Source organism: Cyprinus carpio, chromosome B6 (genome assembly GCF_018340385.1).
Source record: "Cyprinus carpio isolate SPL01 chromosome B6, ASM1834038v1, whole genome shotgun sequence".
NCBI lineage: Eukaryota > Metazoa > Chordata > Actinopteri > Cypriniformes > Cyprinidae > Cyprinus > Cyprinus carpio.
Window position 1 is genome coordinate 5,255,955 of NC_056602.1, and position 25,384 is coordinate 5,281,338.

Consider the following 25,384-nt stretch of genomic DNA (forward strand, 5'->3'; position numbering starts at 1 on the left):
TCAAAAATACATTGAAAAACCATAATGCTGTAAAATACTATAATTTAAAATAACTGTTTTCTATTTGAACATATCTTAAAATAAAGCAATAAGCCCCAAGAAGCTGTGGTTTACAGTGAATTTATAACAGCTAAGGGGCGTTGCTTCACAGTGCGAAGCGGAGTGCGTAAAACCCACTTAGCTGTTATAAATTCACCATAAACCACGGCTTCACAAGGCTTATTGCATTTATAAAACCGTTATTCCATATATGTAGTAAGGTTTCACAAAATAAAACAGAGCAAATAAAGTGTAATAAATGATGATTAATAAGTGTAATGATAATAATAAAAACATTATTCTTCCGCCAAACAATGTAGTTCTTCAGAAACGGTTGTGGTTGCAACAAATTGGTTGCCAAACAAAGGTGTATGTTTGTAGAGTAATTTACAAAAGCTTCGAATTCGGCTCAACCAATCAGAATCAAGGACCGGAACTATCCGGTTTATAATGTAATTTATTCCTGTGATGCAAAGCTGAATTTTTAGCATCATTTCTCATCTTCAGTGTTTCATGATCCTTCAGAAATCTTTCTATGTTGGAAATATGATAACAGACATGACACTTTTTTTTTCTCTCTCATACACAGAAATAAATATAAAGCTCCAGACATGTTTAGAGTTACGATGCTCTGGTTATTTAGTAGAACACACACAAGGCAAGGCATTATTTCTGGTGTTAATTAATAAACAATAAAAAAAAATCATGAACTGTAAATAAACTTTAGAAATAAATACAAATTGTCTTTGTCTGTAAAATATAGATTAAACTTTATGTTTATGTAAAAAAAAACAGATGAAAGAAATCACTTTATTCTGCTGATTTGCTGCTCAAGAAACTTTTCTTATTATTAACAATGCTGAAATATTTGTTTCAGGGTTTTTTGATGAAAATAAAATTCAAAATGATAGATTAGAAATCTTTAGTATTATTATAAAGGTCCTATAAAATAATAATAATACATAATACTTTCATAATAAAACGCAAAATACAAAACTGATTTATTTAAGGGGAAAACTGGAAAAACATAACTGTTATCAATATATTAACAGCAGGAATAAAGTCATCAATAGAATTCATTGATTAGAGGCTAAGGTGGTGATAACTGAATAATTGTGCTCATGATTGCCATCTCTGTTAAATAAAACAAGAGTTGTGATGACACAATAACCTTGTCAACTGTGGTCACATAAAGCAGAGAGGACAGTTGCTGGGTGTGTGGCCTCCTTTGAACCAGACTGTCCTTCTAGATCGATTAAAAAAAAAAAAAAAAACTTTATAGTAGATTCAAATTCCTCCAAGGCCTCTCCAGTTAAATATTCAGAGGCAGTCGAGGTTTCCATCAGCCTGTCAGCCGTGTAATATGAGTTGAAGGCACTCAAGTAGTCCTAGACACTTCATGCTCCTAGAAGACCCACCATTCACCTGGTAAGACACAGCTGTGAACATTCACACTGAGGAAAGAGACGCTTCACAGTTACGCCTCACCTTTATACACATCTGAAAAAAAAAAAGATAAAATAAAAAATAAAAAACTCCTCAGAACCTGCATTACAGGAGGAAATAAAGCAGAAAAACCCTGCCATGATTAAGATTGGTTTACCTTGTTAATTGCCACCTGTGAGAGGTGAAGAGATATCAGCTACATTAGATCTCAGGGTCTCAATACTCTATTTATCTGTGAATTGCTGTCACTTCATAGCTGTATGAAGTGTTTTCATATTTATGCAGCAGGTCTCTCATTACATACTTCAGCATATCATCCAATTACTGTGACACAGCAGGAAACTCAGCAGAATTATTACCGTACGCTGTGCCATACAACATCTGCAAATGTTTCGCCTTCCCTCCCTCATTCCTCAGCTTTACAGGTAAGTGTCTTTTATAAGCACATGTAAAAAATGTGACATTGATGCACACTTGTGTGAATAATTTATTGTTGACTAATTTATTTAAATGAAATCATCCAGTTGTTTGTTGCTTCACTACTGCTTGTGTAATACGTTAGAATTTATAATAAAATAATAATAAAAACATATAAAATGAACAAAAATCCCTTTTTTTTTATTTTTTTATTATTTTAGTTATTATCTATTTTATTTTTATTCTATTTTTAAAATATAGTACATCTATCTCTAAAGCAGTAATAAAGTCATCAATCATAAATAATAGGTTTGTTTTTACATTACATGTATATGTACATAATAAATAAAGAGAATTTGGACCACCTCATATAACATACTATATAACACACACATATAATCTTCTGTTTGTTGTTCCTTGTATCCAATTTAATGTGAATAATTAATTGTTTGTGTGTCTTGTTTGTGTGTATTTTTTGTTTCATGTTTTGGTTTGATGTTTTGTGGGGTCATTTTACTCTGTGGCATGAGTAATGGGATTACTGCTCCACACTGGGCCCCAGGCCTGGCAGAAAGCACATGCCACGTTTAGTCACACAGTCAGATGTTCCCTCACACACACAGGCAAATACTCACACCGAAGGTCACACTTCCTGGCCCTTTTCCAAACCTTTTTTTAAAGGTTTGGAAAAGGGCCAGTTTTAAACCTTAAAATCTTCAATTATTATTATTATTATTATTATTATTATTATTATTATTATTATTATTATTATTATTATTATTTAAGTTATACAAGATTCAATACATTTTTTTAAAGGCAGTTTAATATAATTTAGGACAAAATGACTTTGATTCAGGTTGATTATAGAATAGATAGATAGATAGATAGATAGATAGATAGATAGATAGATAGATAGATAGATAGATAGATAGATAGATAGATAGATATAAATTTTTAAACAATGGGGGAAATGACATTAATAAAATATATACTACATTAAAATTACAGTGAAATTGTTTTGTTAAAAGTGGTTTTTGTGGTTACATTTTAAAAATCTTCACATGGCAAAAAAAGATGTATTATTTATTTTATTATTATTATTTCTTTTTCTTTTTTTCTTGATAATGTGTACACAGCTTGTAATGAAACTTCTGAAAAAAAGACCTTCCCCAACTTCCTATCCTGTAAACTGATTATTATGTGAAGGACTCGGGACAGGACAACTTCACATTATTTTGTTATTGAGGGGAAAGCACATATTCATGTTTTCATCTAAACGTCACTATTATCAGTGTTGACGGTGTTAGGCTATTCATTAACAGCATATCACTGCAAAGATATTTCCAACTTCTTTTTGTTTCTAAGTGAAAAACGCAGAAAGAATGTCACTGTAAGTATATCCGGCCTTGAATCACATTCACAGCAGTAAGTTTCTGGATGCAGTTCACTTAACGGCCAACGGTGTCACTAATAACAAGGGTTTCTGAATGATGCTTACGTAGGCTTATCGTCAGATATGGTCTAACACATTCCTATATTAGGTAGCCACATGGGTTGTTATTACAGTAATATGTGACCACAGATAGGACAACACCACTTGTCTTGATGTCTCTGCTTCTGAGTATTTTAACTAGCACAACACACCATCACTCACTGCCCCCTCCGTTCCTGTAACTTAAGACACATCCAAGGCTTTCCGAAAGCAGCCAAATAGGCTGGCATTATTCACTGCCATGATATCAAGTGCATGCTCATCTGGGTCAAATGTGATTACACCCAAAGTGAATTTGGGGATCTTAGTTGAGGGCGAGAGAGAGGCACATCCGGGAGAAAAGAACACCTGATCTTGTTAAATGCTGCTTCTTCAGCCGCAGTGCATGTGTGTGAGGAGGTAAACAGCCGCTCAGGACTTCAGGCAAACAAATGTTTCTCTTCAGCGGGGACCGCGTCTGCCCACCACCCCTCTCCCTCAGGTACACGGGCCGCTAATTGTGTTTTTCACTTTCCTTGGCCTGCAATCTGTACCGCTGTCGTCACTGCGTTATGGCCAGGTGTGTCATTAAGACCTCAACAACTTTATAAATAGCAGCCAGTTTAAACCAGAAAAATTCATTTTAAAAATTATTTCCTATTAAAAACAACAACAGCAAAAATGTATACATATATACTGTAATTACACACACCTCACTACCATTTAAAAAGTTAAAAACTTACATTTTGCAACTTTTACGGTTACTAAAAGTATCATGGTTTCAACAAAAAAAAATATAAAGCAAAAACATTTGTGAAAATGTTCTCCCATCTTGTTAGTGTCAGCTTAACCTTGATGTTTTTTAACCATGGACATTTCCTCGATGCTCCAGAAACACACAGTTCTTTGTATTGTGTCTCTCCTGAGATTGGAAAGTGACGAATTAGACAGATGTTATTTGCTTCAGTCCTCGCTATCACAGAATTGGTTTCTACTGTGTTATTGAGGAGGTTTGATCGAGTCTGACTTTGTTCTTTGCGATAGAATGCGAGACAACAGTGATTGATTTCTTTCACCATCACAACCACACGTACCTCTGATCAATATGACTCAGTTGTGTGATTACTGACCTTCATAAAGAGCAAATCAGTACATCAAGCCGATTCAAACAGAATAAGCCACAAAACGGACTGCAACAAAGAAAAAAGAAAAAAAAAATTTTCTATTGGGTTGTCATGAGTTTTACAGAACAAAGGAGAAATTTAAAAAGAGAGTGAGTGCATCAGAATGTCAAAGCAAGAAACAAATCAGACACTTTCCACAAAGAAGATGTAAAAAAATATATATATTTTTTTTTTTTTTTTTTATTTTAGGTGTGATGGGTTATTTGGGGTATTTTTGATAATGTTGATCATCGACCACAGGAGTTCAAACTAAATATTTTATGAGTTGTTTAATTTTATATTCATTTAGTGAGGTTTGCAACTTTTGCAATCCTTTTACCAAAACTTTTCAGTTTGCAAATAGTAGTCTACTACCTGAATATCAATTATACCAATAAAACATATTTATATGTATTCTATTATAAATGTTTTGTTAGATTTACTTACACCTTAGGTAAGGTTTTATATGTTAACATTAGTTAATGTGAAGAACAAAACAAAATGCACAATATTTTTAATCTTGTTAGTGCAATTAATAATGTGTTTTTAATCTTGTTAGTGCAATTAATAATGTGTTATGTGTGTAATATATATATTATAAACAAGATTGGTTGTAATTCTTCAAAGATAAAGTAAAAACAGCATTACTGCTAAATATTATTGATTTTTAGAATAGCTTGATCCTTAAGAAATATTTCTAATATGACGATCTGCTTCTCAAGAAACATTTCTTATTATTAATATCAGTGTTGAAAACAGGTGATGCGTCCTATTTTTGTGATAACTGTGATTAATTTAATTCAGCATTCTTTGATATATATAAACCTTACTGATCCAAGACTTTTGAACAGTAGGGTACCTTGAGAGTCTGAATTATTTTCCAGCAATCATATTCAGCCGATTTATAACCAGCAGCAGTAAAAATCAACTATTTTTTCACTGTATGACTTCTTAGACCTCATTGACGGACAAGATCATGAACAGCAGGCCATCTTATTATTGATTCTGTTTAGCACCTGGATCTTTCTAAGTCAAAGGGAGCTTGTTAAAAATCAGTCATGTTTTCGGATCTTCAGAACCCACCTGCGTGCGCCGTCTGACCACCTGCAGGCGCGTGCAAATGACTAGCGCTGTGAAGGCTTGTTAAAGTCGCACAAACCAAACAGCATTCAATCACAGTCCCATTATGCTTGTGGAAGCATCTCTCAGGTTAATACTTTTATCTAGAGAATTTTTAATTAACTTATGATTTATTTAAAGAGTAAAAAAGCATTCAACAAAGCAGGAATCTATTCAACAGCTCCCAAGGGAAGGTGATTTGGATATTTGTAATTCTTAACTTCTAATTTAATGCAAATATAATATTTGCTAGGAATGTTCCTTGTTATTAAAGAGCTTTTTTAGGCATAAACTTCATGTCTTTGCTGTTTTTACCAGTGGCGATGCGCTCCGACAGGGTTCTCAGAATAGATTTGGTCTTATGCTGTGTTTTGGCATCATCGTGTCTCAAGTTCATGTTATGATCCAGGAACGTTTGGTTTCTCTGAAAGGAATATTCCATCCCTGAGGTGACAACGTGCTCATGCTTTAGAATCTGAATTATTCCACAAAACTGTTTTTTGCTCATTTGCAACTGTAGTGAACCAGACACCCTTGAAAGTCGCTGCAAGGGCCAGCGATTCATGTTTGGGGGCCTATATTATGTTTATAACTGTAATCCCTCTGTTTTGCTTCTGGAGGTATTTTAACCTTTTATTTGACACAGAAGATCAAAATATATCCGCTTAATCCAAATCTGCACGCTAACCCCCGAGCTTGTCTGTGTTAATGTCTTGACGTGACAGTTTTCCTCTTTGTGTTCCTGGCTAGGATAGCAAATTATCTATGGGCGATTGGTTTTATGCCACAGAGTGACGGGAAAATGTGAAATTGCATACAAGCGATCTCAAAGGGGAACTGAGGCAACATGTGCAATAATGCATGACGTTTCCCTCTATCCCTCTTATTTAAACACAGCAACTCATTTTATAAACCTCACTGTCATTTCATATGCGCAGTGTCCCATGACATAACAGATTTAATAATTCATCAGACCTACAAAGAGATGAAATGTCTTATACACACTTATTCAATACGCATCTACCAGGTCACTACTTTACTCTTCACAGCTATTATTAATTTGGTTGCACTTTACAAGATTGGTTGCTTTGCACTTTAAATGCAAAGCAAGAAACTATTAATTTGTGTTTGCAACACCACATTTCTAACTGGATTGCTTGAATTAACACAACTTTCAGATGGACTTAAGCTTAAGGAAAGAAATTCAAAAGTCTTCCAGGAAAAACTTGCTGAAAAGGTACAGGGTTGATATTATGAGTGCATCTGTATTTTGTTTCTAAAAAGTAGCATAAAAGCAAAATTAACTATGCTGCTTTGCATTTTATCCCATTTTAAAGTCTGGCTCTGCAAGACTAGTTTGAACGCAGATGTGGAGACATTGTCAAAGAGTTGAGAAAATTAAGTCATTGAGTTTCTACTCTGTTGGTGTGTTCACAATAACAAAGATAATATTCATGATTTACACTTAATTATTGCTCTGTTTTTGTTCTTCATTAAATCTTCAACAATAGAGCTGTTAAAAAGTCTGTCAGAACAGCTCATAATTAGTCAGTATCATTTTCTTTTCTTTTATCATTATGCTGTTTATTATGCTGTCACAGATTTTAACACATTTCATGAAACGTTAGACGTGAGAACAATGAGATTTAGAAAGGTTTTTGTTGTTTTTTGTTCAACTCAAATTATACAGTACACAAATACTTATAACACATTAAAATTACATAAAAAAGTATACCGATTGCATAAATACACTTAGGGTTCTATAAACCACCCCTCACCCCCAAATTCTGTTTTAATAATTTAACACAATGTAAAAATGAATAAATAAACAAACAAACAAATAAATAATAATAATAATAATAATAATGTCTGATTTTAATTCATAAAAAAATGATTTTCTTTTATTCTGTGTTATGAGTTTTATTAGTAGTAGTAGTAGTAGTAGTATTTTAATTCTGTGTTTTAATATAAATTTATTATCAAAAACACTGGTAATCAAATTAATGCATTCAGTTTAATTCCTCTTTTAAAATGTAATCTGATTACATTTGAATTAAAACATGGTTTAAGATTGTGCTACATTCCTTAAAAAGTTAAACAGTTGTTATTACATAGCATTATATGATTAACTTCACAGACATTAGTCCATATCACAATACAATGTAGAGCCCTACTTTTGATTTATTCATCCGAGTTTTGCCAAATTTAGTGACATTCCATGCTATTCAGTCTATTTTTTCCACATCACAGAAATCATAGAGCCCTATATTCTGTCCATCAAGTCTGAAATCAATAGTGTAATTCAGCTCCTGACCCTTGAGTTTTGAAGTCACTTTTCATTTCACGGCCTTCCTCATTTTTTACACTTACTTGCAAACATTTCATGATTAATAAGCATCAATGCAGTTAAATATTAGCTTTTTTTTTTCTTTTTTTTCCCGAAAGATAATATCTGAAGTGTACCTTTTGAGTCAAAATGAGGCTTGTGTTCTGGTACATCAAAGAGAATCAGTGTGTTGTATATACTGTACAGTAAGTGAATGTTATTTGCACTAGTCTAATAAGTCATTTAATTTGTATTGATTTATGCTTCTTAAATCCATTCGCCATTTAAATTCTGTTTCATTTAGATTTGACATGTTGTGCGAGAAAGTTAACACTTAAATTTCTGTCCACAGTTTTACGCTTTGTCTAGTTATTAACCCTGAAATCATTCCGATTTGGTCTGTTTGATGTCCAGCACACAAAAACTACTGCTGAAAAGATTCATATGAAAATGTCTGCTGTATTGCAATCTGCTGTGACAACCCTGACAACTAATCGATCACAACCTACAAAAAGCTCTTTTCTCAAAAACATTATGACAAAGAGGCAGAAATACACTTATTACAACTGCACGCTGTAATTCTTTGCTACTTATTTCCAATTAATTTGTTCAGTTGTGTTTGCTTCTGCAATCCTAAATAGCTTTTATTTCCAGAAGACAAAACTATGTTTTACAAAGAGTGGCAAAATTGATTTTAGAGCTCATTGTGACAATTGAAAGGTCAAAGATGTTTTCAAACTTTCCACACTTTACAAACTATCCCAAGGATTTCTACCTTCCGATTTGCAGAATATGATCTATTCTTATGAAACCTTGGGGACACAGCACTTTTTAAATGAACTCCAAGGTTAGCATGTACGATCGTACAAACAACAACTCATGAACCCGTGAACATTTATTGCAGACCTATAACTCTGACTCAGAAAATGCATTAAACTATCAAGTCATACAGTGCTTAAAGGAACAGTAAATATATAAGTAATCATAAAAGTATAGTCCATGTATCTAATATTTTCCTTCTGAATTCTTTCAGAAGGCTTAATTTTTCGAAAGTTCAACTTAATTGTTATGGAAGAAATTAAGTTTGGAATGACATTTGGAATATAATTTACAATATTCCTGCTTTTGGCTTATACTGCATTCACATTTTATCAGCTCTTGCTTTTCCTGGAAATCAAAAATTCGTGACCTTGGCGTTGATAGCGACATGCTCTACTGTTTGAGCTACAGGAAGGCGATGAATAACAATGAGTAAATAATTATAGATTTTTTTTCTATAATTTGAACTATTCATTAATTTGTAAATTAGGAGCTCACAGAACAGATTATTACAGTAACACTATGTTAGCATACCTGTTCATTAAGTCACTCTCATTAAAATCAACAGCTTTGACAGGGTCCCAAATAGACTGACATCAACTGGGTGCAACTGGTGCGGTCGCACCGGGCCCCGTGCTTAACTGCCCCCCGACTCCAAAATGCAAAAGCGAACGGACGGAGGGAGGCCCCACTCCCTACATCGCACCGGGACCCACGTCAGCTAAGGACAGCCCTGATTCCATGCAACTATTAGTCAATAATGAGAGCCATTTTCAGTGGAATGTTTTGTTCTTCTGCTTGTCACTGCATCACCTGAAGCAACTTGTGTAACCCATCAATAAAATACATACTACATTCACACCAAATAATGCAAACAGACATGCAGAGGTGGTATGCACAACAAGTACTATATGAAATTCTCTTGCAATGCAATGCAACATACATGACATATTTTACAGATTCAACTGTATTTCTCTTGTTCTAAATCACAAAGGGATAGTTGGGAATTTCTTCAGCTTTGGGCACTTTTATTGTCCCAGTGATTGAGATAACTTTTTCCTCTCATTAAAATTTCTTGGAAATTTCTGCCATGCTTTCATCATTTATTTTTGTAAACAGATTTTGCTTTACCCTTCCTTAGACTTTAAGTGTTAAATGATAATAATTAAATATAAGAATTAAAACTTCAATGCTCTAAACAAGTTAAATCATTTACAGAGTGAATAAAAGGATTTGATCACATTTTTAAAACAACTGCTCCACCTTTCCACCACAACCAGCCATAACAAAATTAAGTTGTGCACTTATTTACTGCACCAGACAGACAGCATTTCAATGAACAGCACTGAGATGAAATATGAGACATATGAAGTGTCAAGAAAACAGGGGAAATGATGGTAAACGCCACTTGTGAACAGATTTTTGTATAATTTTCAGTCAGGTTTCAGTTTTGTCAAGATTATGTACAAAATGGAAGGAATCTGCCAATCTGATTGAATCATCCAACTACCAAATAAAATAAATCAAACGTAACATTTCACAAGACATCATCAGCAACATGAAAAAAAAATAATAATAATCAATACGATTTGGCATTTCACAACACATATGAGACTAATTAATAATTATACTGCATTTGTAGTCTTACAAAATTTAACACAACAAAGCCGTTAATAAAACATGTCTAGAAATATTTTATCAAATCTATTAATATATTGTATGCATCTTATCCATCACGAAAGGACATAACAATTGCTAGTGAAGTGAAGGCGCTCCTGACTGAAGCGCCTGCAGCAACTGTTATGAGCAGACTGCTACTAGAGCACCCATGGTCAGATGTGTTATGTACTGTCAGTTCCCGTAGAATCTTTCAATTGAATTGCCTTTGCTTAAAATTTCACGTCAACAGCACATTTTCAAGTACATTTACAGTTAAAGACTTAAAAATACATTTTTACACATAATTATAGCACAAAACATTCATGGAAAATTAAATGGAATTCCACATAGAGAATGACATTCAGTTGCTTTTCTTTAGAGATTATTTTGCAAAATATCTTTTATGTGTGTGTGTGTGTGTGTGTGTGTGTGTGTGTGTGTGTGTGTGTGTGTGTGTGAGTCTGTTCCACAGAAGTTATATAGGTTTGAAACAATGATGAGGGTCAGTAAATGATGACAGACCATGGTGAAATAGTCATCATAACCTACAGCAGCTTACCTGTGTGTCACTATGTGACAAAGTACATGACACTGTTTTTTAACTGAGACTTTTTATAGGGATATGACAGGGATATATTATGATTCTTGATTTTTACACGAAGCATATGTGCAATTCATAGCATACAATCCTACACCAAATTAGGTGCTGAATCTGATTGCTGAGATGCGCAGGCTTGATCTGGCACAAATTAAGGCCTAACATCGTACCATATGAAATCACTTAACAAAAGCTTAAAAGCTCATATGCATTCTTATGAATATTTGAAGACTGAAGCACTTGCCTAGACCATTTGGGTATGATCCGAATTTTTATCATTGACATTGTCCATTAACTAAGCCTGATCCAACTAGTGAGACTAGACTGGTGTAATCAATACTGTAATGAGATAGGTGACCTGCTGGTGTCTGTGCAGTGCAGATAAAGAGCCCATGTACGGTGTTTCCTCAGACGGCAGGTGTTTTCCGTGGCAGGTACTGTATGAGATACTTCTCTTGGCCCCAGTGCAGACATTGTGATGCAGGAAGGCATCAGTCCAAGCATTCTCATTCCACTATAATCACTTCCGACCTTGCCAAAAAAAAATTGGCACTTACAATAATAGTACCCCTATTTTTCCCTTCTTTTTCTTCTTTTTTTTTTAATCAAAATTCAATTATGAAAAGAAAATTATGTGTCATCATAATTGCAACGTGGAATGAAATTAGATGCAAATTAGCATGGTGGTGTGCAATTGTTTGAGTTTTTTGTGTGTGTGTGTGTCATGGAATAATGGTGTACATGTTGTTAAGGACAAGAGGAGAAATAATTCATCTCCTGGCGTTTGGGATGAGAGAGAGAATAGAGGTGCTGGTACCTGCACAAAGGCAAACTGGAGAGAGGGCATGCTGGGAAAACAGGTGCCAGGATGCATGCAACTACAAAATGGTGCTTTGACAATGAGAGAAAATGACTACCAGCCTCTTTCACCTTTTGCAGCACAATAGCCATAATTAAACACGTCTGTTGTATGTTGTCGGAACCAGCTATGCCATTTTATAACCTCACACCACCTTTATTTTTGTGTTACAGTCCTGTAAAAGAGGCTATATGATGCAATAGAATATTTGAGTCTTTAAACTACTATACTGCATACTTATCATTATTTGCAGTATGCATTACATGAATAGTATGTGACTTTTCTATATGCATGGAATACAGAAATCTGTCAAAATGTGTAATGCACAACTCTGTAGCATACTGCCTGAAATACTAAATCCCACAATGCATTCTAATTCTGTTTGCCACTATTTACAGCTAATTTAAAGCAATAGTTAAAAAATGACTCAAGTTCAGGCCATCCAAGATGTAGAAGAGTTTGTTTCTTCATCAAACCAGATTTGGAGAAATGAAGCATTAAATCACTTGCTCACCAATCGATCCTCTGCAGTGAATGGGTGCCGTCAGAATAAGAGTCCAAACAGTGGATAAAAACATCACAATAATCAAGTAGTAATCAACACTACTGAAGATCATTTATTATCTTGTTGTGTGAAAAGCTCCATGTTTCTAATAAACAAATTCATAATTAAGAAGCTTTTTAGAAACTTCTAATACTGCATCTGCATCTAACATCTGGGGTAAGTAATATTTTTATTTATTTATTTATTTATTTTACAATATTTTATTTTACAATATTACTGTTCTCACGGTAACAACACAAGACTGCACCATACTTTACATATTCTCTGACATCTCAGTATCGCAAACATTCTTTTGTACAGAACTGCAGACCACCGTCCATCCATTCCCAGAATCCTCTGCACCACTAATAGACAGAGAAGAGTTGCTGATCAAGCTCCGCAGGAGATCAGTTCATCCTGCCAGCAACGCTCCGAGCCCTGTCACTACCGAGATCGCCCGCGGAAATGAAAGCTATGTCCAAGACAACAGCTGGGCGCAGCCGTGAAAGCAATGACACGGATACACCACCACTCCAGGCGCCAAACCCCTTGCAGACACTACGGACCCTTGCCAGCCTGAGCAAGATGCCAGCGCCATGATGCATGTGTCCACTGACCATGGCACCATATTAACTATTATAGAATATAACTATTATAAAAGGAGGGTGGACATCTTGGGACTGCAAATGAGGTGGGCAGAGACAGACAAGCTAGCTGCTGGGAGTGAATATTCACTCAATACCAGCTTTTTCCTAGTTTTTTTTTTTCGAGGTTCTGCTGCCTGCCAGACACAAGGACAAATGCTAATGTCTGAAATCTGGGCTGGCAGAGGCGCTTAGAACCAAAGGCACCCTCCGAAAACGTTTAGTCGTCTCCGATGCCGCTTCTCGCACAGGGTTTGCAGCGATGCCACACGTCGGCGTCTGCTAACGAGATTCAGACATTTTTGGCAGGCTGACTATCAGGGGTGAAACAGGGCTCTGTGAACTGTCACAGTTCAGACGAGGAATTGTAGGAGAAGGAGCCATTAGCTCTAAGACAGAACTGCTGCTAAAATGAAACAGCTGAGCCGAGGTGCTGGCAAAAGCAGTCACAAAGATACAAATCACTGCCCTGAAATACAGAGTTAATATACAGCTCAAGAGGCTATAATATACAGTTAGTCAACAGACCGGGTCAGTATCTTTTTCTGTGCCAGACATTCTGCAACTTTGTTATAATGTATAATTTGAAATGGAAAATGCAGCAGTGTTGGGACTGATGCTACAAAACTGTGGCTTCCTATGTTGCAAGATACTCATAATTTAAAATAGGCAATGGTAAAGGTTGCAACAAAAATTAGCAAACTTTAAAACTATCATTTATTTATTTAGCAGTTCTCTGAAATATTTGATTCTGATTGGTCAATCACAGTATCCCAGCTAACAAAAACATCTATTTTGGTATTTTTCCCATTAAGTATTTTTATTATTATTATTATTATTTTAATTTATGTTTGTGTATCTGGTAGAACGTATACTGTATGTGTTACTACGTTCATCTGGGTCAACATATGTTAGCTACACAACCCAAGATGGATCATATGCTAAATGAAGGAAAATCATCAGGGGAATTTCCTGTGCTCACTGGTCCAGAATCTTCTTGCACCTGGTGTACTCAGGTGACAGCCAGCCAGCTGAGTCCTGGATAGCTTTTTCTCTGCTTTCTCAGTCTCACAGTGGCGGTCATTGCCTTGTACACATCTCTGAAATGTGGTTGACACTTGCTATACAGCTAAGCTGCACCATGTACTGACACTACAAGACCATATATATATACATATATATATATATATATATATATATAAAAATTGAGGCTGAACATATGCTTCTTATGTATGAATACTTGATTCTAAATTAGGTCAGTATTACATTTTGGCATAAAATGATCATGAAATGTAATTTTCAATGTGTGTGTTCTTAAGCACTATGTAGTTGGGTCTAGTTTTTTATCTATCACAGGCATATGTAGTTTTAATCCTGTCCTAATCAAAAACATTTTTTTTTTGTTTTTTTTTATTATTATTTATTATTAATTAATTTAGTTATTTATTTATTTTATTTTTATTTATTTTTTAAATTGAGAACCTCTGAAGTATATATATATATATACTGTATATATTAAAATATATATATTAAATCAGCTGATGGATTTGTTTAAATGAATCACAAATTCACATTCAAATTAATGTTTACAATTAAGAAGTCACTTCTCGAAAAAAAAAATATATAATAATAATAATAATAATAATAAATACTTAAAAATACTCCACAAACTGGAACACAAAAAATATGTTTGGAATGATACAAATACTGAAATGATTTAATGCCCCCTGAGAAATAATTATAGTGTATGAATAGTGCTTTAGTAATAATTTAATCCCAATGCTATCTGAATCAGTACTTAAAATGACAGACATCCAATTTTAGTAACTCAAACATTGTTTATAATGCTAACTGCGTCCAAATAGTTCTTTAAATAAAGACCCATTTGAAAATATATACAGCATTTTCGACAAGGAGCTGCAGAAACGCTCAGCAAAAGAAGCTTATTTAAGCAATTCATCACCTGTACGATCCGGCGTGCACATATATGCCAGGATCTCTAAAGATCAGCTTCCATGTTGCTCGGTGACTGCTGGAGGAACAACAGAAGGTGACGAGCATGCTATGCTGAGACAATTACACATAACATACAGTACCTTACTGAATCATAGGGCACTGAGAGTGACATGAAATTGATTTTCTAACTGCTGCCTGTTCGGCCCACTTCATTCGCATTGAAATATGATTACCTGACCTGCAAATACTGCTTGTCCTGCACAAACACAATATGTTGAGAACAGGATGAAGGTGAGAATAGAATGCAATATATATAAAAAATTATAAATAAAAAATAATAATAATAAATACACCAGCTTCAGTATTTGGAGAAGCAAACAACTACGTTTATATGCACCCTCTCAATACATGGTAACAGTAGTATATTTTATAGCATATACTAAACATACAAATTGGTAAAAACATTGCTTGCTGACAGTGTTTTTAGCATTTAAAATGTCTTAACTTGATAGATGTTGTGAGAAATCACACCTGTCTTGGTGACATTTAGAATAATATAAACTAATGAATCGTATACAAAAGATGAGGAGCATGTATTAAAAAGGTAAATAGGGTCAATTATAAAATCATATTGACTTTAATTTGTACAGTCTTTAATTAGACTATTCCTTGAAAAAGATATTCATCCTCATCCATCAATTTCCCCTTATTTTAAATATGCATTTTATCATTGTGTTGTGAGTAATCATGATAGACATTCTAATAATAGTTTCATATTGTGATTATTTTGGAATAGCTTATCTCCGTTTTCTAATCATAGAGTATCTGTCAGGCAGACGCTTGACCTGTGATTCTCATTATCTTTGTCTTTTATGAAAGTTAGATTTGTGGTGAAACTGTGATACAAACATGAGAGTAGTGACTGCTTTATGTGCAATCATAATGGGACTTGCTTTTAGAAGACAGTGACAACAAATGAAGGCTGTTTAGCATTTGAAAGTGAATCAGTGACACTTTCAGTGAGCAAGCGAATACTGTGATGCTCTCTGTTTGAGAAGGAAGGGATTATTACACTATATTCATATAATGAGATAAATGTAGGCTTAAAATATTTACAGCACACATGAGCCTATCCACCATTAAAGTAGGCTTATGTGAGAGTAATCAAGGAGGCATTAATGTTTAGCTCACTGTATCATTGTAATCATTGAGAATATGTGTATATATATATATATATATATATATATATATATATATATATAAGTGCTGTCAAACAATTATTCAAGATTAATCGCATACAAATTAAAATGTTTTGTTTGCTTAATATATGTGTGTGTGTGTGTGTGTGTTGTGTATATTTTTGTATATATAAATATGCATGCATACAGTATATATTTTGAAAATATTTACATATCCATATTTATATTCATACAATTTATATTATAAATATATAAACAACATACTTTTCAAAATGTTTGAGTGAATATATATTTTAAAATAGCAACATGCAAATGGAACACCTTTCATAAAACATGGTAATGCCTAAAGAGATTAATCACAAATGACAAATATTTGCTTGTAAACAAATAACATGTATCATTGAGTCACAGTACATTGCATTATAAATTAATTATTTTTAGGAATTGTTTGCAGAGACAGGTGTGTAAAATGTATTTTTGTAAATTATGTTCTCTGTTGAAAATCACACACCTGCAAATTGGTTGCCAGGGGACGTTTGTATTAACAATAACACCTGCAAAGCTACCAGTAGCATCATCATTTGGTAGATCAGTCACATGTCTTTTGCAATAACTGTCTGTTTCCGAAAGCAAAGATGTAGCCCCTAAAGTGGCTACTGCTATATAAATGGGAATGTAAACAGATAGATTCAAGCATGAACATGTCCTACTTGTGTGAATCATATTAAGCCATCAATAGTGATTTAAACAGGACCACAAAAGCATTCATCCCAGTGTCAGTGTGTATTCATTCTTCACATGTACAAAGCTCTATGTGTGTTCTCTGTTGACAGCACGAGAGAACATTTTATCTGTAGCATGTAAAACTTCACATGATGACACGGTCAGCTGTATTCTGTGATAAGAATAATCTCCGCTTGCTGCTGAGCTGGCTTTTATTACCTTGGTGAGATAGTCTTTTACTTCATTAATTTTTCTCAAGCTGTCATTTTAGGCATGAATGGGGTCTTACGTGAGGCAACGGATACCCTGCATCTGCCGTCGTATAACCTATGTACTGTATAGCCAGCAGACAGCAGCCTTTTGTTGTTTAGGTTTCTGTGCAAACAGTGTATTAAACAATTCACTGAAGAGCAAACACATTTAAGGCCTTATGCTGTTGTCGGGATGTTTCAGAGATGTGACTCCGAAGTGATGTTTTTTAAATTAGTGAGAGGAAGCAGAGATTGCAATATACAGTAAATGTAGACAGGGTTATTTTGGTTAGCAACAGGGGTTTGTGAACCTGCCCTCCACATTTGTCAGGCGTAATAGCTTTGTCAGTTATGCGAAAGAGTCTGGCTGTGAGAGGAAGTGGAGGAGGTATTACTGTTTAGCTCATTTTATCATTGAAATGCAACAGGGCTGACTTTAATGCGGGCCCCCTACTGGACGCACTGCCGTCGACGCTTGCAGGAGGCCAGCGCTGCATACATCAGCACATGACACAAGACAGAGGTGGAAAACAAAGTAAGCAATTACATTACTATATTACAGTGCGAATGAATTTACTTATAGAAAGACAGGTTGAAAAAATGTTCAATGACTTTTAAAATCAGTAAGACGGCGCTGAATTGAAGCCTGGGAAATGTTGCCTGTACTGTTTCAGGCCCCAGTGGGAAATGTTTAAACATTGTGCTTTATGTGGATAGACTTGATGATTTGTTCCTGGGGTTTAGAGAAAAAGAAAGTTTTACAGCGCCGTTCAGTCATGAGCCACCGAGTACTTTGTGACTTTGAGTCAGTTGAATGCATTGTTAGCTTAAAGTCAACATGAAACAACATTTGCAAACCATTTACTCTAATTTGACATCTTTTTGAGTGAAATGGCATATTCAATGAGAAAAACTTATGCTGGAGGAGAGAAAGATTATTTTTGCAGCCAGATGTAGTTACTGTATGACTTTGACCAGCAGAGGTCGAGCACCCGAGTTGACCAAGTTCCAGTAAAGAAGTCAGAAATCCAAGATAGACACATCTACTGTTGGCAACACCGGTTATTTTTTTTAATTTTTTTATTTAATTTTTTTTTTTTTTGCTTTGTTTTTTTTGCAGTGTTATTTCTTCAGTTTGATGTTTGATAGTACTGTGTGCACCACTGAGTTTACTGAGACAGACAAACATAAGTGTTAATAAACAATATATCACTACTCTTTCTCTTCTGTTATTGTGATGAGCATCCATATTGGATTCTGAAGTTGGAGTTGTTGCGATTCCTCCAAGATTCTGATACGGAACTCCTACTTGGGAGGGCATTCCAGTTAACAGTTCCTACTAGGAACTTGGATATTCCAACTTGCGAGTACAAATAAGTCAGTAAGAAAACAGTCAGAATCAAGTGTTTACATGCTTAATTTTTTTTTTCCTGTTGATTAAATTAATTTCAGGTCTATCGCACTCCTTCCAATCTGATTGAAATTTCATTCAGATTGAGCTCATTCGGCGTTTACATGAAAGCTTTTCAGTTCGATTGTGTAATCAATTTGATTATGAACAGATAATTTGGGTGTAAGCAAATATAATACCTATGTAAACATAGGTATTGAATCTTGGTAATGTCAACCAGAATGGAAATTTGTTTCAGGTGCATTTTGTATTTGCATTTTGATACTTTTTTATTATTATTTTTTCACATGTGCACAGATTTCTAGATTATGGTTCCAATGAGCATCTCTATATAATCACATCCAAATCATCTCTAATCCTTAATGTGTATAAATGTTATTTGAGGTCGGTCCCCACAATGTCAAAAATTTCAGGTTTTACTATCCTTGTGGGGACACTCCCCACAATGTAGCATAAACAAGTACACACACACACATGTTGGTATATGTGGTTTACGGGGACTCTCCATAGGCGTAATGGTTTTTATTGTGTACAAACTGTATTTTCTATTGCCCTACCCCAACCCTACACCTAAACCTACCCCTCACAGGAAAATTTCTGCAGTTTGGGATTTTCAGAATATCTTCTTTTGTGTTCCACAAAACGAAAAACTGCAGGGAAAGGAAGAATGATGGTGAGTTAATATGATTGCAATGGTTTCATGTAAATATAAGGTATATATTGTGACCTTTGAGAACTTCATTCATTGCAATGGATTATTCTGACATATTTGGTGCAGACCGAAACATCTGCAGAAATGCCATGTCCTGAAGAAGAACTTTAAACAGAAGTTGAACAGTTATGGGCAGTTAACTTTTAGGGTACTGGATTTTGACCTCCTGCTCCCCGCTTCTTTGAAGAAATTCAGAACGTAGCTTGAAAAGCTGAAAAATGCATTTGAGCGTGCAGTCCATTAGTGCCTGTAATTGAAGAACACATTCTCCAATTATACATTTTCAATGACTAAGCGGAATACGGCAGGACTTCAGCAGGATGTGATTGATCCATGGTAGACACCTTTAAAATGCTAATCTCTAAACTTTGATGTTGAGAGTTGCCAGGTAAACCTTAGCACAGATGTCATAAATTAGATTCAGGGATCCTTTGAAGGTTCCCCAAACATTTTTTTTTATTCCAAGCCAAAGCAGGTTTAAAGTAAGTCTCTCTCTTTCATGTCTAGACCTCTTGGCGCAAGTCCCTGGCCTTTACATTTATTATAGATGACAGATAAATATAATTCATTAATTAATATAAGGTTAAGAAGAAGAGCAGGATTAGTTTCACTGCATTTACAGACTCATGATCTGAGCGACCGGCTCTCTGATGGGAAGTTTTCAAACACTGGCATTGTTTCATTTAACACTGCCAGAACATCCTACTGGGACAGAGTTGGAACTTCAAACTGATGAAAGCTCTAGAACACACTGCTGCCGTTGTCTGGTCTCTAGAGGTGGGATCATCCAAAAACAGTTGTTTATCTCTGCTAGGCCCCTAGTGAACTCTAAAGTTCTTCAAAGTCAACATGAAATCAAAATTTACTTCATATACTCGCGACACATGCTCTTGGTCTAACTGTAAATTATTAATGTTCCAAATAAATAAAATGTATGTCTTTGTAATCTTTCAGCAAAATGGAAGAACTCTCTGCTTCTGAAAATGACATTACTAAGCACTGCTTTTCACAATCCGGTCAATTCCCAGAGCATAAAATCAAGTCCTGCTCTACAAGGTTAGCTCGGATCAGTTAGACCCTGTTTGTAGATGCCCTAACAACACCATCTGGCTGCAAAAATAATCTTAACTGATGGCCAATATATATACATACTCTAGACGGTGCAGGCAGATGGGTCATTAAGGTAAACTGATGATATTTGCAGCGCTAAACTACTTGGCACAAGCTGATTGGTTCATGTTGCATACGCAGCCAATGAGCTTACTACTTTACATTTAAATGGCTTGTTAGCATTCACTAGAGAAGTTCACAGTGCACTTTCAGAGTTCCTCTGAAACCCTCCAACTTCCCCAGCTCCACCTGTATAGATCTGCAATGGGTTATTATATAAGCTATATGTGCAGCACTGTATGTCTTAAATACTCACAGCACCATATCAGTGCACAGTATGTCAGTAGCAAGTTCCTGTACTTGCAGCAGCAGCAATAATCTACAACAGCAGCAATAACCAACAGCAGTAGTGTAGCAAATCTATTCCACCAAGACCAAATACATTAACATTATCGTATCCATTACCATGCAAAAATCTTGTCAAATCTTGAGTTGTCATGATAGAAATGTATTTGTAGTACACTTAACACAAGATAAGTTTTTTTTTTTTTTTTTTTTTTTTTTGATGTACATTTTAGTATATTTTCTTCCCACTAGGATTCCTTAACTCTAAAATCACAAACACAGCTCTTTCAACTCTATATAAGTGAAGTCATGTCTCAACAGGTAAAAATAGGCTACTTTCAATAAAGGGTCCATATCGATTGAAACTGAAGCATTTTATCAAATTCCTCAATGTTGTAAAAACACTGCTAATGTTCACCATTGACTTCGTTACCTGTATTTTGGCAAGTTTTCGACTTTCGCTTGAATTTGTTTCTCCACACCTTCTAAACACCCTTTGACTCAGCCTGCCAGGGTTGCTCTGCAAACGAAAACCAGCCCAATTGCCAGTCAAATCTAATTCAGAACTAGCCCAATCATATTTTGTTTTTTCCCCCTCAGTTTTCCCCTCCATTGGTACAACCATGGGCTTGGCAACCCTGCAGCTGGCTACAGTAGCCATGCAGCAAACTATCACTATTGGCTGTGCGGAGGTATGCCAATACATGCATAGACAGGCAGGTAGGACACCCTGTCATTGTGTTCAAACTGAATGCAATGATTGAATGAACATTTTATGGTGCTGAGACTCCCACAGAAGACATACTGTATAGGCCATAGACATATATAAATACATAAAGTATATCAATATATTTGGCCCACTTTAATTGTCACCAGGCTGTGAAGAGACTTAAAAAAAAGTTTTTCTAAACAACATTACATATCCTACCTTTAATGATTTAATAACCAACATATTAATGTGTAAACTATTTTCAAACAAATTATGCCTTCTCCATGCATTGTAGACCTGTTTGGGATCATTCAAGATATGTCATATTACAGTTTCTACGGTAAATAAAACAAATCGAAGGCACATTTTTGTGTAGACATTATTGACAAAACTTTGTTTATAGTAAATAAACACTATGAAAATGTATTTTCTGAGTATGCAGTACTATTGTAATTTAAATATAGATTACTTGGAGTTGTTTTGTACCTGCAGAAGAAAACTTTTACTCACTTGTCAACTCACAACCTGGAGTGTGAAACAGGGATTTCAAACAAAAAATAAAATAAAATTTTGAATATTCGTTGAATTTAAAACAAAAATCCACATTCGAATGCAAAACGTTGCATTTAAATTTTAGGTGTGCGTTAAGGAGGCAGCCTTATCAGTGGTGCACGAGATAACGATGTCGTTGCATTATCAGAATCAGAATGAAAGTGAAAGTCGTGACATTTGTCAAGTATGGTAACCCATACTCGGAATTGGTGCTCTACATTTAACCCATCCGAGTGCACATACACAGCATTGAGAAGTGAACACACCATGAACACACACCCGGAGCAGTGGGCAGCTATATCCAGCGGCCGGGGAGCAACTGGGGGTTCAGTGCCTTGCTCAAGGGCACTTCAGCCATGGGTATTGAGGGTGGAAGAGAGCGCTGTTCATTCACTCCCTCCCACCTACAACTCCTGCCGACCCGAGACTCGAACCTGCAACCTTCTGTTTACAAGTCCAATTCTCTAACCATTAGGCCACAGCTGCCCCAATGAGCTATATTACCAGGTATGTTTACACATAAGAGGAATTTGTTTTCGTGACAGAAGCTTCTGCAGTGCAACAGAATGACAGCGACAGAACAAAAAACACATAATAAAAGAATAAAAAATACAAAAAAGTAGGTAAGGAATAACAATATACAAATTGACAATTGTATGTGCAGGTATATTACTATAGGCAGTTTTGTATGTACAGGTATATTATGTGCAAATTTGAAATGTAGACTAAGTATGTGTGTTAGATAAATAAGTGTATGTGTGTATAAAATAAATAGTGTTGTGTGTTCCACAGTTATTGTCAAGAACATTATAATGTTTTTGTTAGCCTATCCAGCTGAAGCCACTAGATGCGGCACTGCTGCACTGTTTATTAAAAAAATATTGCTGAAAAAGAGAACATTAATGTGGAGAAGATCTTGTTTACATCAAAACTGAAACCAAGCCAATCACACAGAACACATATTTTGCTCATTTTGTAGAGGGACATCTATCACCGTTGCACTCGTTTCTCACACAAAGGAGCTACATGTTTAGAAAGCTATGTAAAATTTATGTTTTTTGTTTGTTTGTTTGTTTGTTTTTTATGTTTTTTATGGCAGGGGGTTTTTTTTTTTTTTTTTCATCCCACTGCATCTCATGTTTTTAATTGAAAAATGTACTCTGTGTGATTGGCTTTCTGCCCTTTGTATTGAACTATGCATGCATACATAATGCTGTTTTGTTTATAGTTGTTTATCAAAACTTAATTGTTTATAATTGGTTTATAAACATTATTTTAAACATTATGCACTTTTTTTCACAGATAGTTCAAACCAAGAAGTATAACGTTAAAAGAACTAAAATAACTTCATTAAACGAAGTGAATGAGGTGTAGTTTAGATGAATTTGCTCATGTAGATCTGGCATAAATTACATGTATTAACTTCATGTTATTTTCTGTTATCAGCAGACTCGGACTGGTCATTGGGAGGACCGGGTGAATTCCCAGTGGTTGCTGATTTGGCCCTCTGCCCTGTGTTTTTTTTTTTTTTTTCTTTTTTTCCATTTATTTATTTTTAGTTATTATTATTGAAAATATTTTATATTTTTGCCTTCTCAATGTACCAAAGTGATAACTTTCGATTTTGTCATATGATAAGAAATCAATAATAAATAATGTATTATCATGTAGAGAATGTAAATCAACCAATGACATACCAGTTATCATAGCATATCATCAACCTTTAATTGGGAAGCATATACAAACAGAGGACAACACAAGAGTTACAAATTCTGACAATGAAGTTTCTAATTGTGTTTCTAAATAATATGTGCCCATATTTATTTTTCTTTTTTGTATCACAATGACATTGCGATGTGTAAGCGTGTGCTATCAGACCACTAGTAAAAGTGTAACTGTGAATCGTGTTTAGTCTCTTTCAATCAATTTCCCACATACAGTATTGTGTGAATTTGTACTTGGATACATGGCATACAGAAGCGCATTGCCTTCTGCATTTTAATACAGTAACTGTCGTCCACACTGTTGTTGTTGTTTACATCAGGTAATACTAACAGAGTACACTGTTATACTGATAACATGACCAAGCATTTTGACTATCTTGTTTGTGAACAATGACACAAGGACTTTTCATTCTGATGGCACTGATATGTTTATTGGAATAAATACATACTTTTGAGAGATGATATATAGATTTTGAGTAAGTTACAGGCTTTTGCAGGTAATCCATTGTGTGGTGCTGTTTGTACAAATTGTTTTGAGAAATGCACATACTTCTTTGCAAATATTAAGGATGATTTGAGAATTGCACCAAAGTGACTGAGAAAAACTGTGATTTAGCAGACAGATATTCATGTGGATTTATTGTATAGGAAGGGAGGGAGCTTGAGCAGAAAGCAACACAAAAATCACAATGCAATAGTGTGTTCAGTATTAGGATTTTTTATTTTTATTTATTTATTTATTTTTTGATATTGTACTTATTTTGACATTTATTTAGGCACTTTATAAAACGTGTTTTGATATATTTGTATGAAATATAGGTTTGTTAAATCTTGGGTATTTAAGTCATTTAAAGATAAATAGCATTCTGCGATAACGAATTGCAATGAGGTGGTCGTTTTGCAACAAGAAGGACACAGCTCTAATCCTGACAATAGACCTGCTGGTGAAGAAGTGACAGGTACAAGAAAAAAGGGAGAGACAGAGATATTGGGGAAAATAAAGAAAATGAAAAGGGAAGTGAAGGTGCAGTTCAAGAGATAACCTTTAATTATTTTCCAGGGCCCCAGACAAAGGATTTAGACCTTTTTATGTGATGGCCATTTAAATAATAGGGTTATCTGTGGTTCTAGAATTTGTAGTGGCCATATAGGTTATATACAGAAAAATGGGGCCAAAATTTTACCTTTTGGGGTACAACAGTTTGTCACTGGAGCAGTACTCTTAAAAAGAATGTATTTTTGCCTTTTTTTACCCCTAACAGGTACATATTAGTATGAGGTACCTATTAGGGGTAAAAAAAGGTACAAAGGTGTTCTTTCAAGGGTACTGCTCCGGTGACAAGCTGTTGTACCCCAAAAGGTAAAATTTCGGCCTCTTTTTTCTGTGTGGCCTGGATTAGTGTGAGATTTCCCGGCCTGAAATTGTGTCCCAGTCCGGCCCTGGTTATCAGTCCCTGATAGCAGTAATAATATGTGACTTGGAGATGTGCTATCTCCCATTTCCAGCCTTGGACGACTCTGGCCATGTGAGACAGATGGCCTGCAGTATGCCTCTTTGTTTACCTGTTATAATTACAGAAAACATTTC